The following is an 18,791-nucleotide window of genomic DNA, read 5'->3' on the forward strand; positions in this document are numbered from 1 at the left end:
AAACCTTGAAGACCCCTGGCCTAGAGAATGGCATAATGCCACATGTAAATCCAGTTATGGAAAGTACATTAAGTAGCCTACAGTTATGAGGTAACCTACTGTGCTTGTACTTCAGTTTTTTTTAATTCAATTCTACTTAAAACTTTACTAGCCTACATCTCAGACTAAAATCGTGCACTTGTTACTCCACTTTTTTATTTGATAGCTTTGCAGATTAATATTTAACACACACACTATATGATACATGGTTATATATAAACTACCGTACAGTGTAAAGTAGCTAATTGGAAACAGCCACACCTTGACCAACCAAACGATTATAATACTGTTTACACGTGATTGCATCAGCAATTTAAATCCAATAATATTAGCCTAATATAACACTTTCTGTAGGCTCGTTATAACTATTTTTTATTATTATTATTATTTTTTTTTTTTTTTTACATTTTTAAGACTTCTCACCCAAGCTAAGTTTCTCAAAACGTTGAATGCATGACTTGCAATGTAGGGCTAGTATTTCTAGTCCTACTTTGACATAAATAAATAAATAATCTGAATAGCTTACCTGCTACTGGACGTAAACATGATTTATGTGGAATTTAAAGCACGTCCTACCCATCTATCAATTCCTGTAAACCCGAAGCCAATTCCCGTAAATCCCAAACATTTTCAGTTTCCTTCTGACTGGCAGATATGGGATGTTATTCACACGGAATTCCCCTGTTGGGAAAACAAAGGCTTCAACGTTCAGTAAATCAGCCAGTCGCTCGGCGGAGAAGGCAAGTGGACGGATGCACGTGCAGTCGGCACCCGGTAAGTAGTTTCGAAAACGGATCATTTCATGGCAAACTTTGAATGTGTGCTTCGTCTTTCCCGCAAAAAACTGACCTGACTTCGGCTTTAATTATACTAGAGCTTGGAGTTTTTCATTGTAATTTCATTTAGTGCGTCACCACTTCAGGTCACTTGAGTCAACCGACTCGCTCAGTACGCTTTCTTTACTTACCATTGGTCATTCTTCATTCATATTCAGGCCCGAGTGGGAAAGGGACACTCTCTCGCGTGTCTTCATCGCTGCTCAGATGCTCAGTTTGTCTTGCTGTTCACATCGTGAAACAGACGCAGTGGTCCTGTAACTCTTCCCGCCGGGTTCTGGTGGCTTTTTGAGTGCAGATATTGCGGTCCTTTCCCTACGTCCTGTGTAACGCTGCTGTGCAAGCGCAGCATGTGATTTTTACTTCCGTCCTCACCAGCAGAGGTTTCACTTACTCTCAGATGAAATAACGTGGAAAAAATGACATTCAACGAGACAACATTGTTCGTTTGGATGGATGGCGAAAAACTGTATTTTAACCCTTAGCGCTCCTGTGTGCGTCATACACATAAAAGGGTAAATGTGGCTATAGCCTATATTATACTACAGGTGAACTTGTTCACATTGAGTGCAGCTGTAGGCTCTAACCCGATTAGAAGTGCTGCGGTCTAGTTAAGTGCCTTGCTCAATTAGGGTAAGTGCAAGTCATTCCATTCCCCCTCCTAGAGTTTATGTGCTGGTGGTCTGAGGGGGAATCCTCTGGTCACACAAGCTCCCCTCTGTAGACTTGCCCGCATTCCCTAATTGACAGTTTCATACATTCATTAGGCCTAATTTATTCTCCCTGACCATTACCATTCTTTGTGGGCTAGCAGGTAGTGAGTCAATCTACAGGATTTTATGGCTCTGAGTAGGTCAGTGATTTGATAAAAGTATTTGTTATTTCATAAGGTACAGTTGTGGTCATTGCATTTAAAAAATGCAAATGAACACAGCTAGTCTGGTAATGAATAAAAATGCCCTGCACTGCTAAAAAGCTACACACATCATTAGGATTTAGTAGCAATGCAAGTTCTTATAAATGCAAGCACAACTGTGCATTTAATGAAAAGGAAATAGAAAGGTTTAATTGATCAAGAGGAAGCATGCAATTAGAAAAAAAGAGGAGAACATAGGAAACCCGGTATAGTGTCAAAAAGCTGTTTAAATATTAAGCAGGACTAGGTTCGTAAATCCATCAACATCTGCGGGAAAAAAAATAAATTTTAAAAGTTACTTATTGTCCACCTACTCCACCATGTTGACCCTACTAATGGAATGTAACCATGGTTATTAGGATCAGAGCCAGTGCCCAATGGACCGTTGATAATAGCTAGACATAATTGGAAAAACTTGTAATAACATTTTGGAGTAGTTTGGTCAATACAATATGCAATCAACATGCCAAAATGCTCATGAGAGCTCCAATTGTCAAAAGAATGTGAGATCTGACGTATTTTTGTCTTTTACAAACTGTGAGTGAAGTGTACTGGCTGGATCCTGAAGTAAGCTCTCACTGGATCTGACATGTTTGCCAGATCCAGTAAGAGCACATTTTCTTTAATCTTGACAGTGTGGTGGAATTTCCAGAAACACTATGTCGTTGGTAAGATGAGACAAGGTGAAAAGTTAGGTACTATCAGGTCACTCCGAGATCAAAGGTCAGAGGCCGAGAAGATCTATTTGGCCCTACTCCATTGCTAAATCAGCTGCATGAAAAGGGAATGTTGTGTTCAGGCTATATGGGGCCACACACACCTTACAGACAGCTAGAAACACCTACACCTGGACACAGCCTTTCCCCAGAGAGACATAGACCGAACTAGGCAAAACAACAAGATTTAGGTGAGCATCTGTGTTTGCAGTGCCTATGTTATGGCAACATTGATATATTTGCATAATCCAAACTTTACAGCTTTAGCAGGAAATAAATGCCTCATGGAAATACACAGATTCTCAGAGTTGAGATGGCACTACATGATACTAGACTCTGGTTGAACTGTACTGCCCAATCCTAAATCTCCTCCCACAAGATTTTATTAAATGTTTCTGTGTAACTCATCAAAGTCTCCCAAACTTTGGTCACGTAACCAGAGTGGAGCTACTCCTGAGTTTTCCATAACAGACAGGAGCAAAGCAAAACATCTTCATATATGGGACATAAACTTAGCATACTAGGTTATTAAAAACAGTGTTCTAAGAAGATTACAGGCTGTCCCTGCCAACTTTGTAATCACCCATGCAAACATCACTTCCTTGCCGCATATTCTGACTTGCTACGCAAATGAATCACATTATATAACCATATATATCACAATTGTTGACAGCTAAGTGAAAAAGTATAGTCCATCAACATTTCCAGGTTCTTTTTCTGTTCAAATTTTGCAACAGTTAGTGTACTACAAGTTTCAAACCTTATTGCTACAGCAATACACAGATGCTGTCATTGTGCACGAGAGCAGAAAACAAATAGGATCAGCTGTGTTCTTTGTTTACCATAGTTTGGAGGATGCATAGAAGGTTACACTCACATGTGACCTGTTATGATAATGCCTCTTATGCCTTGTTGTGTGTGTGTGTGTGTGTGTGTGTGTGTGCGCAACAGTGTTGGAGCCTGCAGTAATTAAAGACATCCATCAGATTATGACAGCGGTGTCTGGAAGCATTACACTGTGGGACCCATAATGTGACCAGGGTAACCATGACGACTGCAATCAAACACAGAGATGATGTCCCATGTGAAGATTCCTCTGATTTCCTGGTGCGTTATGATTCACTTACAAACTATGTGTGCGCTGTACTGAGACACAGAACGTCAAAGGTGTTCAAATCGTTACATTGCCTTCACTTTGATTGTCGTTTATCGTCCGAGTGCTGCCGATGCTAACTTTCCCTCTGTTTCACCTGTTACTTTCCATTGTTTTGTATTCTGCTGTAATGTTGAGGATTCATATCAAACATTGGAACAAGTGCATAAAGCATTGCAAATCATTACTGTTTGTTATGGCCACCATTGAGTTCTAGATGGGTGAGGTTTGCAATGTTCTGACAGGAATGTAGTCACGTGTTTCTAACTGAAGGACATTGTGTATGCTGTACTCTGCATCTTCTATCTAGAGACACTGTGACTGACACCTACTGCACGTGGGATAGTAATAAAACACTGGAATGTATTTGAAAGTGTCATTTGGTGTGGGCGCTTACAACAAACTATCAAATGACAAATGATAACATAACTTGTCCCTCTAAATAGGTTGAACATTTAACAAAACCTGAATAATTAATTAAAGCTGCCCTTAATATAGTAATGTTATATTCTAATAATAATTAACTTTATTTATATGACATAGAGCTGGGCAATATATTGATATCGTGATATGAAACTAGATATCATCTAGATTTTGGATATCGTAGTATCGTAATATGGCATAAGTGTTGTCTTTTCCTGGTTCTAAAGGCTGCATTACAGTAAAGTGATGTCATTTTACCAGACTGTAACTGTTCTGTTATTTGCCTTTACCCACTTAGTCATTATATCCACATTACTGATGATCATTTATTAAAAATCTCATTGTGTAAATATTTTGTGAAAGCATCAATAGTCAACACTAAAATATCGTTGCAGTATCGATATCGAGGTATTTCGTCAAAAATATTGTGATATTTGATTTTCTCCATATCGCCCAGCCCTAATATGACATTTTTCTAGCCATAGACCGAGCAACAAGGAAAAGAAAAGATAAAAAAAGAAGTGCTCTCCTCAACAGTCTCAGGTTGAATTTTAGCTCACAGTCATTTGACACTTTGAGCAGAGTGATCCCTGTGCAGGGCAATGCTCAAAATTCAAACTTCAAATTCTCCAACAATACAATAAACAATACTGCAACTGAATTTAATTAATCTTAGGAATGTATGAGGGTTCGACAAAGACCTGTAGCTTTATAGGACAATAATAAGACGATAATAATTTCCTAATACCAGATGAAAAGACTCCAGTGGTGAGGGAGCTGTTGATGAAAGCTGCTGAACAGGTGAAAATGTTGGGAGGAAATGGGAGTCTGTTTGCGTCATAATTTTCTGTATTTGATCATTAAATGACCAAACTAGTGTTCTGGCTTGTTTCAGCTCATTTACTACAAAGCATGCACACTACTTTTGGGAAGAGGCATCTGTGAGTCTTCAGAGTCAGTCACTAAGCAGCAACCCTGCTCGCACAGGGGAAGAAGTAAAATGTCATTTTGGAATTCATTTTCAAAGTTGTGGACCATTCCCAGTGAGTTAACATTTTGAGATTAAAACAACTAACCCTGAATTAATTTTCATCCCAAATTATCTGTACCTGGATACATTATTGTAGAAAAAAGGCAGCATAATTGTAATGTTGTTAGTTGTTGAAAATTCTGCGTGTGTCTCCCTCCTTTGTTAGCCAGTGAGCCTGTCATAACACAGCTCTTATTATTCAATGTATAATAAGGCTATTATGCTAACTGGACCCTACTGTTGCATATTTGATCATTTCAGGAAATTGAAATATTTGAATAGACTGTGACTTGTTACATATTATTTTATTCAGTTCCTTCCGTCACCTTTTATAAGTGGTGTAAAGCGTTATTGATTCTTTCTCTATCTTTAGTGACAACTATTGATGAAGTGTTGCGGCCGTTAATAGTAGATTTAAATGTGTTTCATGTCAGCTGTGCACAAATTAAATGTAGACATTTAGTCATTTGTTCAATTTTGCTTTTGCAGCCAATGTTATTTTTTTTACACACACCCATGTACTGTATGCAGCTTACAGACAGACATGAGGGCGTGACTTTGAAACACATCCGGGAATAGATAGTTGCTTAATAATCTTGCCTGAAAAGTACATCACTGTGACCGTTTCCCGTAAACTGGGTTGCAACACATTTTATGAATGGGAAGGTTTGGGGTGTGAATAAAAAAAAAAAAAGGAAATAAAAAACAGGAATTTAAAAGTCTCTATTCCTTCTCTGTTTTCATCTTAGTGCAGAGTTCTTTGTATCGTTCACAATTTTGTTTCATTCAAATGATAAACAGTGTGGAAGGCCTACATGTGGATGGCCTACTTCCACTCACCCAACACCTGTGTGTGTGTGTGTGTGTGTGTGTGTGTGTGTGTGTGTGTGTGTGTGTGTGTGTGTGTGGAATGAGCTATATATTGTAAAATAATATTTTTGACAATAGTGCACTCCTAACTTAGTTTTTGGCAACAACTTGGGAAGGGATTTTCCCCTCTTTTCAACATGACAATGCACCATGTACAAAGCCAGGTATAAATAATAATAATAAAAAAAAATGCCAGTGTCATGTTGAAGAACTTATCTGGTCTACCCGGAGCGTTAACCTCAACCCCATCCAACACCTTTGGGTGAATCACTGACTGCGAGCCAGGCCTCATTGGCCAACATCAGCGCACAGCCTCACTGAAGCTCTTATGGTTGAATGGGAGGAAATCTCTGCAGCCAAAATCTGATGGAAATTCTTGCCAGAGGAGTGGAGGCTGTTATAGAAGCTTATTAATGACTATGGTTTTGGAATGAGTGTAATGTTGGGTCCTAGGCGTAATATACAGGGCGGATGGGGGGGGGGGGTCCCTAATATGTTTTTGTTGCTTTTTTGGACATTGCTGTCACGTGTTCAATGTTTTTGTTGCTTTTTTGGACGTTTTTGTCGCCTTTCTGGAGTATTTTTTTTTTTAAGTTTTTGGCCCTTTTTTCAACGGAGACATGTCCCGGGACCTCCCTAGATAGCTGGAGATCTCAAACCCTCCCCAATGTTGAACCCAAAGTTATGCCTTTGTGTTGTCCACATAAACTCACTTTATGTAGAGTAGTGTACATCTCTTACCCTGACAGTTTACTTTAAAAGTATTCTCTGGGCTTTTCCTTGCAATTTGGTGTTTCATGCTCATTAAATAAAGTGTATGTGATGCTCTGACAGCAAACTTTGGCAGAAGCCGATATATTCCCTACTTAAGAAAACTCCTGCCTAATTAGCCGGCTCATATGCCCTCCTGTGTTTACCTGCTCTCTCTGCACTGCACTCTAATGATGCTGCTTTCTGATGCTGTTGCTCCAGCTTCTTTGCTGCTTTGGCTTCACTTCCCCGCTGTGCTGACTGCATTTTTGTTTACTCCCTCCACCTCCCCAGCATCCACCTGTGGGTTCTATTCTGATCTGATCTCTGTGCACTCATCTGCTACTCAGTAAGTTTTCATATGGAGTTATAAGATACATATACTGCATGCCAAAAACAAATTGTATTTACCTTTTCTCTTTAAACTCTTTATGAGTCTCTTTCAAGGTAATCATTTCATGTCTTGTTTCAGCGGTATAGACTAACTATTTCTCTGTACCTCACAGTCCACTTATCTTTTGCCATATTTTTGTCTAAAAAAGGTAGCCTGTTATACGGTGACTCCTCTAGTTTCACAAACTCATAATTTAAATGTAGTGTAGCATCAGATGCACACACATCTCATGTGTCTGAGTGTAAGGAGAGATACTACAAGCAAAATCATAATTTCTTTCATTTTTCAAAGTTTTTGGGCTATTCTGCTTCCATAGCATGTCTTCTTTCAGTCTGTTGGGGGAAAAAAACATCCAAAATACAAATTTAGATGTTTAATTTACCACACTTTGTCTATTTGCACCTGTAAATTTCTCCTAAATACACCAAAAGTTAGCAAGTATCTTTAAAGGCCGTTTTCTGAAAATGGGATTTTTTTTCAGACAGAGCCAGAAATCTCCACGCCAGCAGCACTTACATACACCAAACTTTACAGTTTCATTCCGATCTATATTCTGAAGGTTTTCACAGAGGGGTTTGTTCAGGTATCATTCATAGCCTAATTTATGTAAAATTGTATTCCTACAAATGTGGCAAAAATTGTTTTTTTATGGCTGTTGACACCATATTCTCATTTATGGAGTGATAAAAAGAAATATCCTAAATTCCCTCTGTAAAAACCTTTGACCCTAATATGTCAATAAAATGAAACAAGAATTTTGAATCTGACTTTATCCAATGTTCAGATTTCTATTCTGAAAATGTTTGCAAATGAGTGCATATTTAACAAGAAAATGCCTCGTTTGCATATTTAAACATACAATTTCAGTAAACTTGTAATACAAAAAATATTTAAAATAATAAAAGAAATATAATTGTGGAAACACTACATGCACGTTCAAGACTGAGGAGTAAAGAGGAACAGGATGTAGGCTACTGTAGGGCATCTTCAGAATAAGAATAGGCTGTATTGCCACGTAATACAAAGAATTTGCCTTGGTGGATGGTGCATACACAAACACATTAAACATATTAATAGGAAAATAAACAATAAACATAGAAACAAATATGTATAATACAACATGGCTGTAAGGTTTAGTGCAGGATGTGCAAAAATGTTGAGGGATGTGCAAAAATTCAATAGCATCTTAAAGCCCTAACTTGACACCGACGGTGACAAGGGATTGTTATTGAAAATGCATAAACATAAGTGCTTATTTTGATAAAAAAAAAAAAATATGCAGAAACTTGCAGATGCTGTTGTGTGGATCATTTTCAGCAACTGATTTGGATAACAAGTTGTATCTCAGCTTAGTGGCACCATCTAGTGGTTAGTCATCAAACATGCACGTGCAGCGACACCTGCTTACATGGGCAGAGAGTGGAAGAAAGAAACACATAGGTATTAAATTTATTTTTATTATAAGAAAATCATAAAACCAGTTATTACAGAAATGAAAACCATTTTTATGATAAAACTCAAAATGACCTGTCTCACTTTTTATTTTCTCTCTTTTATGAAGCTTGTAAGAAATCAGTTCCCAGTCTGTACAGGCTGCTAAACAGCAGGCAGAGATAATGCAAAGGAATAGACTCAATTCATTGGCAATATAGGAGAGATTTTAGTACGTAGCTTTCAAATTCCCTTTTGGCTGTAATGCTATTACAATATGGGATGATGGAATAATCAAGTGAAATATGTCTGTTTTTGCCATATGTGCAGGATGAAAACAACAAACAAACTATTCCATTATGCAGGGGAAAAAAAGAAAAGGAAGAGAAATGATTCAAACAGTGAAAGCAGACTGCAAAAGCTCTTGCTACAAGAAAAACCTAAAAGACAGATAATGGTGATAATCAACAGGATTCTCCAGCAGTGTCTGCAGTACTCTGGCTATAGAGAAAGGACTGGATAGCTCCAAAACAAAAACAAAGTTATAAGCTATGGCTGCTGGTACTGAGTTTACTAAAGTGACTTGTATGAGTAAAGTGACTGAGATGATTATGTCAGAATATATGGTCAATTTTTCTGTTTTTAAAACCTTTATTTATCCAGGCAGTTTTTCAGGAAGACACACTGTTCATGCTTGGAAGCTGCCCAGTGCAACCACAATGTTATCTGCTGCTCAGTGAACATGAGCAAAACATCCTAGAGCAGTGGGGGGGTTAAAGTGCTTTGCCCAAAGGTCCATCAAAAGAGGCAATGTAGGAAGGGCAAGCACTGCTCTTTTATTATTCCCACCCACATTTGTTCTGCTGATCATTCTTTCTAGTCACAAACTGAGGATATATGTTTTGAAAAGGTTTATGAAAGCAAACAAGAAACCTACAGTAGTTACACTACTGAATCTATTACAGCTGACTATAGCAACTTTCTCAACTGGTAAAACGTATTATGTACTGTGATATTTGAGTTTCTGTATGTGGCCCCTTTCCTCTGCCTGTGCTACTGGCTATCACTGATCATGCTGTTTATTCCAAACAGCTCCAATGAAACTGCTATAGGTTAAATCAGCGTGCCATTGTTATTAAATGTAAGAAAACACATATGATATGATATGTGGCATGCATTTGCCAAAACAGAAATAAAAACATGTTCACACCTGAATTGGAAATCACAGAATGTGGTGTCAAAACGGGGCGAAACAACTTAGTTTAGCTCACCCCTCTGATGAACTTATGTAACTCACACTCGTTGACACATGGTATGGTGTCAGTACTGTACTTCACTGTGTGTAAAAGTTAGTAATGATAGTTATATTTATTGTGGTTTCTCCTCAATCCATTTCCAGTCTGTACAAATATGTACACTAAAGACCCAGTTTCTGTTTGCTTACGCAGCGTCCCGCAGCTCATCATTATGTTTTTTTGTTTTTTTACCTCTGCAGCATTTCTTCTATCCACTATAATAACATCTTATCCAACACAACAAGGTGGTAAATTGGGTGGTAAATATACAATTTCTGCTGTGCAGTTTATACAAATGAATACATTGAAAAAATAAAAAGAAGATAAACACCAATTTATTCCTAGATATTGTCTTTTGATAAAATGTAATGAAAGTTTTCTGGTACAGGATATAAATCCTCCACACCAGACGCTCCAACTACATCAACACATTACTTGTGTTTTCTAAAATAAACTGATCATATGGCATAAATGAAACATATTAATGGTACTGCATTACAACATCAAAACCACACTAGTTTTTAGGTATTGATATAAATGTTATAATCACAATAAGCATTTCAGAACAAAGGGAGGCCACTTAATGCCACAAAATGAATCAGCATCAGCATGCCATTTTTTGTTTAGAATTGAGGAGAAAATGAACATGAGAGAAAACATTTGACTAAAGAAAAGAAAAAAGACAAGATCATCTTGGACAGTCAGGTTAAAAAAAAAAGAGAGAAGAGAGACACAATGCACACGATGGCCATATTTCATCATAATGAAGGAATTAAAATGTGTGCAAGGAGAGAACAAATTGAACTGAGTAAGAAAGAAATGTAGTACAGAACATATGATAAAGCCACACATCTGAAATAGTCAGCAATTCTTGACCTTGGGAAACCAGGTGTGTGTGTGTGTGTGTGTGTGTGTGTGTGTGTGTGTGTGTGTGTGTGTGTGTGTGTGTGTGTGTGTGTGTGTGTGTGTGTGTGTGAAAAGTGAAGGGGATGGAGGGCTGGAAAGATGATGGAGTGCAGGTCAGGTGACATTATCATCATCATAACCCAACAGGGATCTGGTTGCCATGCAGTGTGTGTGTGTGTGTGTGTGTGTGTGTGTGTGGGGTGGGGGTTGGTGGCAGATGTATTAAGAGGGAAAACATCTATACCCATTAGTCACTTATGGGATCTCATCTCCCATTTATTTAAGAACAAAAATCAAATCCTATGAGGTAAACCAAATTGAATTTTAGGATTATAACACAGTTTTGGTCAAGGGTTAAAGTTTGTTTGAGGGTTGGGGTTTGGCATGTGGTCATGGTTAAGGTTAGGGTATAGCCTCAGGGGAATAAACGAGTGCCTGTGTGTTGGTGTGTGTGGAAGGGGGGCTGTTACAAATGACTAATTGTTGCCATGGATAACCTTCTAAAGACACTTAAACGACATGCGCACAGCACTTGCTTGGCTGTAGAATTTGGAAATATATCAGTCACAGCGGGAAAAAATGGAGGATGCAATAGGGCCTAAGTGTTCCCTGTGGAGCTACACCGACGCTCCCAAATGGTCAGTTAAAAAAAGCAAAGAAGCAATCCTTCATATTCTGCACAGTGGAAAGACACTAAAGAAAACCTGTTTCCCATTCCAATACAAGCAATTATAGCTGACTCTAAACTGCAACACTACATAGACAGTTCTGATAATCCATGGGTCAAATTGACTCTTAAGGTGTGGAAAAATATCATTAGAGAATATAAACTAGAAGGAGTTCTACTGTCTAGTAAATGGTGTAGATATGACACAGACTTCACACCGAATAAAATGGACACAAAAAGTGGAGAGCTAATGGAATAACAGCTGTATGCAATAATATGAATGATAATTAATTAATTGAAATGATTCAATATAATTATCTGTTGGAGAAACAGGATTTCTTTCGATATTTGCAGTTACGGCATTATGTTGACAAAAATGTTAAAAATGTAACAGAGGCTAATTCCAGTCTCTCATTTGTTTAAAAGAGCATATAAGTCAAATCTCAGTAAAGGGGTGCTATCAGCCATATATAAACGCTTTATGGATCTTAAAACTCATTCAACAGCATACATTAAAGCGAAATGGGAAAGGAATCTGGGATAGATATTTCTGAGGAAGAATGGACATTAATATGGGAGAATCAATGGAAATGCACCAGCTCAATGAGCTGGCGAGAGTTTAACTGGAAAAATAGTATAAGATATTTCATTACACCATCTCAGACATCTCATTATAGCGATAACATCCCTGTCTGCTGGAGAAAGTGTGGATACCAAAGCGCAAACCATTACCACATCTTCTGGGACTGTCCCAGCATTAAAAACTTTTGGTAGGGCGATACACAATGCTTTACAGGTCATCTTCCATGAGGACATTCCTTTGGACTCTGTATCTTGGAAATATACCTCAAAGTTGGCTGAAAGGGGACACACACTTGACAGATGCAATGCTGGTGGCCAGTAAAAAGACTATTACCAGAAAATGGCTACTACCAGAGTGTCCAACAATTACTTCATGGAGAGACAGTGTAACAGAAATCTACAGAATGGAGCAGATTACAGCTCATGTTAACCGAAGAATGGAAACATTTCTTGAGCACTGGCAGAAGTGGTACAACTATGTCTCAGATAAATGGCCGGCTGTATTTCTTCACTTGAAAATGATTTCTCCCTGTTTTATCTATAGTTTTGTTACTATGTTGTTATTTTTGTTGGTTCATTTGTATGTCTGTTTGTTTATCTCATCTTTTAATTTCTATACTTGAATAAGTAAGAGAACAAGTATATTGTTTGTCATAGAATCTGAAAAATTGAAATAGGTGTATGTGAGATTCTGAACACTAATAAAATACTAATTAAAAAAAGCAAAGAAATCCCAATGTGTTTATGCACATATGACACACATACAATGTATGAGACAACTCTTACCTCCTACCACACACCACCTGAAGATGGCGCTCCATATCCTTGTATGATGGCGATGCTGCGCGTGCGCGCGCGCATGTGCGTAAGTGAGCGCGAGAGCGAGACAGAGAGCGGCTGTCTGTCTCCTCTCCGGTGGTGTTTCCTCCCCGTCGCTGCAGTGCCTTGCTGCTCTCTCCTCTCTCTCTCTCTCTCTCTCTCTCTCTCTCTCTGTCTCTCTCTCTTTCTTACTTTCTCGCTTTCATACCCAGCGCCTCGCCTCTTCCTCCTCCGTCTCCTCCACACCCTTCTCCTCCTCCCTGCGGATGCCTCAGCCTCGCACCCCCGGCCCAGGATCCCGGCAAATGGTCGCTCCATCACCCTGCAACTCTGGACGCAGGACGCAGCTAAAAGGCGCACCGCTCTGTTGTGATCTGATCTGAGCACACTGCGGATTGACTTGACAGAGAGGCGGATCAGGAGCAGAAGGGAAACGAGGGGAAGCCGGACGCTGACAGTGGCCAGGATCTCATTTCGGTAAGTCATCGCGTTATTTTCCTCGCTGTGGACATGATCGGACAGACAGGAACAATGTGACAGGTCTTCAACCGCCTTTGTTTTTTTAGTCTGTTATCATTCCAGAGAGTCGGTATGTAGTTTTTGGAAATTTGAACAACACTTCTTGATCATACAGGGTGCATGCTGATTTAACAATAATGCCCTTGCTTTTGATAGCACGCTTGCTGCGAAGCTGCTCAGAAACAAGCGTCGGACGCGTGCTCAGGTCACTGCTCAGCTCACTGATATTCGGCTCCAGCTGACTGCTGACCCAAATTCACCACTGGCTGTGCGTAAAAGTGCTCAAAAGGTGTGAAAAGCGCCGTGCAAACAAAAGGGGTATGGCTGCTCTTCCTCGCCAGATGATGATTATTTTGTTTTGACAACTCCATTTACAACCAGAAGTTGAGTTGTTGTTATAGCCTTAAAGAAATCTGGACATGATGTTATGGTGTAGTATGTTATATGATTTATTACTGGGCCAAACATGTACCTCAGGTGTAGAATATTGCTTTTAAATCTCTTGCTGATTCCCATTAAGTTTTATGGAATTGCATTTTGTCTCTGCTGGAGCATTGAGAAGTGATACAATGATAAGAGTATTGGTAAGACTCCACACCTTTCCCACAGCCGTACTTGTGCTTTGATCAATAGACTTTTGTAGGAGGGGGATTGTGCGCTGGCAGTTTGTCAAGGGCGTACAATATATCCAGCGGATGATGTGGAGGAGGAGGGGGGCTGGGGCTGCTGCTGTTATGCATGCCGTGGGTACATGTTCAGCCTAGTGCATGTCAGCACTTGGGCAGGTGCATGATGGACAGCAGAGGCGCGTAGAGGGAAAGGGTATTAGTGCATGCTCAGGTCTATATCACATCAAATCCTTTGTCTTTTGGTCTGTGTTGCTTTGAAACTATAAAACCTTGGCTTGAGATTTGCAGGTTAGGCAGCTTCCTTTGTAAGCAGCCATGTAACAAGCGGAATGCAATCCCCTCTAATTCCCCTCAAACTGACCTCTGGTGCAGGAATATGGGGATATAGATGTCCCACACCCCCACCCCCATGTCCTCCGCAGATGACCACTGCTCAGTCTGTTTCTTCCAGCATGTTATCCACTTTTCCAGTACTTTAGGTAATGCCAGTACAACACTCTCCATGCCCATGAGCCGCTCATCTTCAAGAACTTCAATAGATTTATTTGTATTACTGTTGAAGATAAGCAGCATTACAAAAGGCCTATCACTGTGGGAACTGTCTCAACACACACACACACACACACACTCCAACCACTCTCTAAATTTCCTAAAGATTAGCTCCTTTTATGTCCAGTGAATGTCTCCAGTGGGCATGAAAAGCCTCGTCCTTCATCGCGGACACAGATTAAGCTAATTCACACAGCAGCGCAGGCCTAATGCCTAATCACTGTGCTGCGCTGGCAGAACAGAACAGTCTTTATACTGTGGTGGCCGAGAGAGGGTGAGAAAGACGGAGAGAGAGAGAGAGAGAGAGCAAAGGGGGGAAAGCTAGCCGCCGGTGCCTATTGATCGGACGGAGGGGCTACTGGCAGACGTCCACAGGATGGAGTGCTGACGACAGTCCAAAGAGCTGCCGGGATGAGCTGGTAGTGCTGATGAAGGGAGGGAAGAGTTTGAATTATCCTCCCTGTAGCAGGGCAGGGTCAGGGAGGATTTGAAAATACTGTAACTGTTATGAATTTCATGTTCATTAGAGAGTGAATATGGGGTGTGGTTTTGTGCATTGATAGTCTTACAGATCAAACAGATCAAATTCTTGAAATGTGAAATGAGCAAAGATTGAGATCAAGAGAGGGTGGAATTCCTCTTTCAAATGTCTGCTTTGATGTTTGGGTGTTTGGCCAATTGTGTGTTGAAAGGAATGACATAAAAATCATCTTTCCTGGCTGTAAAGCAGCTCAGTTCAGTTTGTATGGTAATGCATGTGGTAAATTAAAGTGTGGTATATTGACATTGAGAATAGTCAATTTTCCATGTCAGCAATGAAATTTGATCTTCTGATTTCATTTTATCTTCACACTTCATTTGACTGTAATCTTTCAGTAGGACGGGACTTTTTCCATCCCTTTTACTTTCACTCGTTCCAGGAATTTTCATAATTCATGTGATATGTAAGACAGCGTAGTGAGCAGGGATACTACACCACCTGGAGCACCTGTCAATGAGCAAGTCAGTGAATTTCTACCAGGTCCAGGGGTTCTGTTCTACACAGAAACCTGACCTTTGACCTTACAGTCCTCAAAGTAGACAAAGCCAAAACGTTCTTCTGTACATGTATTATTTTACACAGAGACAAGATAAACCCCACATCCCTGCTAGAATACTATTGGCATAGAATACCAATACGTAAGTGATAGACCGATTATCAGCCCTGGTCAAATATAGGTCAGTTTTTTGGCAGTTTGCAGATTATCTGTATTGATGTTTTATTTGCCTGATAACCGATTAAGTTAATTAATTAAAAAAAATAATGTCCCGCCCACAACACTATCTGTGTATTATGTTGAAAGTTTTTAATTCATTAAATACTTGCTTAATACCTTTTTAAACAAAGTTTTGTGTTGTAGTTTGTAGTTTTCTCGCTTTGCCAGACCGTCCTCCAACGCGGTGCTGCGGACGAGGGTCTGGTTACTCCACACAGCATTCCAGGATGGGAGAAAAATGTGCTCTGGTTTATTGGCATTTCTTTGAACCAATCACAACCGTCTTGGGCGGCGCTAAGCGCTGTATGGAGGAACCGTGCCGTTGCAAAATAGCCTTGTGAGGAAACTTGTTTTGGTGGAATGTGTACGTTCAAAGGTTGTTTTAGTCGTGCAACAGAAAACTCTGATTGGACAGAAAGTCTAGCTAGCTGTCTGAATTTACCCTGCAGAGATCTGAGAAAAGGTTAACCATAGTCCTCATAAATTGACCGGAGTTTAAAACGGCAACACAAAGGCAGCCCAAGGCAACGGATATCCGGCGGAATTTCCATCGGCAACGGAGCAATTCCGGAAGTGGAAGGTCGAGGATATAGACTATGGAGTTTGTAACATTTTTCCAGTATACCGTATTGTTTTCATTTGGGCTGTGGTTCAGGTGGCAGAGCGGTCATCCACCAATTAAAAGGTCGGTGGTGTGATCCCTGGCCGATGCAGTCTACATATCAAAGTGTCCTTGGGCAAGACACTGAACTCCGAATTTCTCCCGATGCTGCGCCACCGGTGTTTGAATGTGCATAAATGTTAATCTGATGAGCAGGTGGCACCTTTTATGGCAGCCTCGGCCACCAGTGTATGAATGTGTGTGTGAATGGTGAATGGTGCCTGTAGTGTGTAAAGCGCTTTGAGTACTCATTAAGACTATAAAAGTGCTATATAAATGCATACATTTGTTTCAACCCAAATATTGGATTAGATGACTCCATTAAATGCACAAATGGCTTTCCTCCAGAGGAGCTGTGAGGCCCGATGACAAATATACCTCTTTGAGGTGAGACACAGATACTGCTCATTTGTCAACATGAGTTTGAAGAAAAGCTATTGACTGTATTGGCTGTGTATCTTTTACTGTTATCTAATTATCTAGTCCAGTTAGTAACTGCTATGAAATTAAAATCTAGTTGTAACCTTTTCTCCATGAATGCAAAAAAATAGCTATTTTCTTTTATGGAGACCTATCTCTATGTAGATTTGTTCATGTAATTTCTACCTATCGAGACAGAACTCTCCGCTCTCCATTGACGTGTATTGCCGTGAAGGTGCCTCCTCGTCAATTTCGTCTGCTAGCAAACAACAGAAAAATGCATAAAGGCTGCTGTGTGGTGATATAATATTCACTACTAACAATGTAAATAACCCATAACTTAAGTTCCCCCCCACCCCGACACACACACACACACACACCCACGGTGGGCGTGGCTTTCTCGATGTGCTCTATCTCTAGACTATTACAACTACTTGACTAAAAGAAAAGAAAAAAAGCACACAGAGAAAAGAAGACAACTGTAGAACATAAAGCACCACCAAGAAGCGCAAATGCTTTGATTCAACGCTTTGATGTCCTTCTGCTCTGTTATGTGCTATCTGTTGTTTGCGTTTTCTTCCATCTATTCACTTGAATGCAATGTGAATGGGCCTCAGGCAACCGGCTGACATTTGATCCATACTTGCCAATAATGATTGCATATTCATGGACACAGGGGCGGTGCTAATTGACATCCTCAGTGTGCTCATCAATCAGCTGACTTGATGCTTACGTTGGTGACTAGATGTTTATGAGCTTGTTTAATGACATAAAGAAAACCCTGATGTGCCACTGCTAATGGACACTTTTACAATACCCCCATTACTGTGGAATTGTTACAAGATTACATACATGTTATGCACCATTAAACCTGTAATATTACTCTTCTTTCCCTCAAGGGTTCTGTGCAGTGCACCCAATGTGTCTGTCTTATGGCGATGTCCAGGTAATGTTTAGATGTTATACTTTGGTCCTTGAGTGTGTCCATGTGAGTCAGTCATGAAATAGTCTAATTATAATTGCTTAAATAATAAAATACATCAGCAGCTTGCTCTATCAGGAGTGTATTCACCCCTGCCAGTAATGCTGCACTGCGTTGGTAGATGAGTTTTTTTTAATTCCTTATTTCATATCCGGAGAAATACTAGACTGGCAACATATTTTCAGTGTTGGGCAGTGCTGCTCCTTTGTGTATTTAGTAGGGCTGCACAATAAATCAATATCAACTTGCGCAATAAACACATTGAAAAGGAATTGAAAGGCTGCGAAATATTGCAAAAGACACTTTTTTGTTTATTTTTGTTGAGTTAGTTGAAAGAGAGTATCAGTAGAAAACTACACTTTTAAATGGTGCATTTTATGTTCAATTCAATGTTCAATTTGTTTAAAAAAAATGTTTTCTTTCCTGTTTTTTTAAATTGAATAAGCAATTTGCTGTTTTTAAGCACAATACTGAAAGCAGCAGAAACTGAGTACACTATAATATCTGTTTATATATCGCAAGTAATTTCGTTACCACGATATTCAACAACGTTATCGCATATCGTATATTTTCCTCATGTCGTGCAGCTCTAATATTTAGGCACAACATTCCAGTGCACAACTTAATGAGTCACAGCCAGTGTGGTGTATTTATGAGGGGGTCCCTTTGTTCAACCTATAGGTATTGAGTCAAGGACTCATTTTTATCCCTTGAGTGTCCTTGAGCAGGACACAGAATCCCTCGCAGCTCAAAGGATGCCGCTTTGTCGCTGACCCTCTGGCCTCTTTGCGAGGGAGGGCTAAGCAATGACAAATGTTCTTGTTGGGGGATCAACTGAATAAAATTACGTGTAACAACATGAACATGGATGGCATGGGAATAGCACTTTGAATGCTGAAATTATTTTAAGATAGTATAGCCAGGCTTTCTGCTGATTCAGTATGTTTG

At 39.7% G+C, this 18,791-nt stretch overlaps 1 protein-coding gene and 1 long non-coding RNA gene across 5 annotated transcripts in view; both read left to right on the forward strand.

Moving 5' to 3' along the window:
* Positions 1 to 701: 701 nt before the first annotated feature.
* On the forward strand, positions 702 to 4,026 carry LOC120552242. The gene is made up of 2 exons (XR_005637978.1): positions 702 to 813; positions 3,459 to 4,026. It is a non-coding gene; the product is annotated as an uncharacterized LOC120552242 (long non-coding RNA).
* Positions 4,027 to 12,910: 8,884 nt separating this feature from the next.
* Positions 12,911 to 18,791, forward strand: part of ctnnd2a (catenin (cadherin-associated protein), delta 2a) — a 283,909-nt gene continuing 278,028 nt past the window's right edge. For all 4 annotated transcript variants that reach the window (XM_039790447.1, XM_039790449.1, XM_039790450.1 and 1 more), the window contains exon 1: positions 12,911 to 13,304. The gene's annotated coding sequence lies outside the window, so the exon portion shown is untranslated. The remainder of the gene's footprint in view (positions 13,305 to 18,791) is intronic.

The sequence above is a fragment of the Perca fluviatilis genome, chromosome 22 (assembly GCF_010015445.1).
Source record: "Perca fluviatilis chromosome 22, GENO_Pfluv_1.0, whole genome shotgun sequence".
In the NCBI taxonomy this organism is placed as follows: Eukaryota; Metazoa; Chordata; class Actinopteri; order Perciformes; family Percidae; genus Perca; species Perca fluviatilis.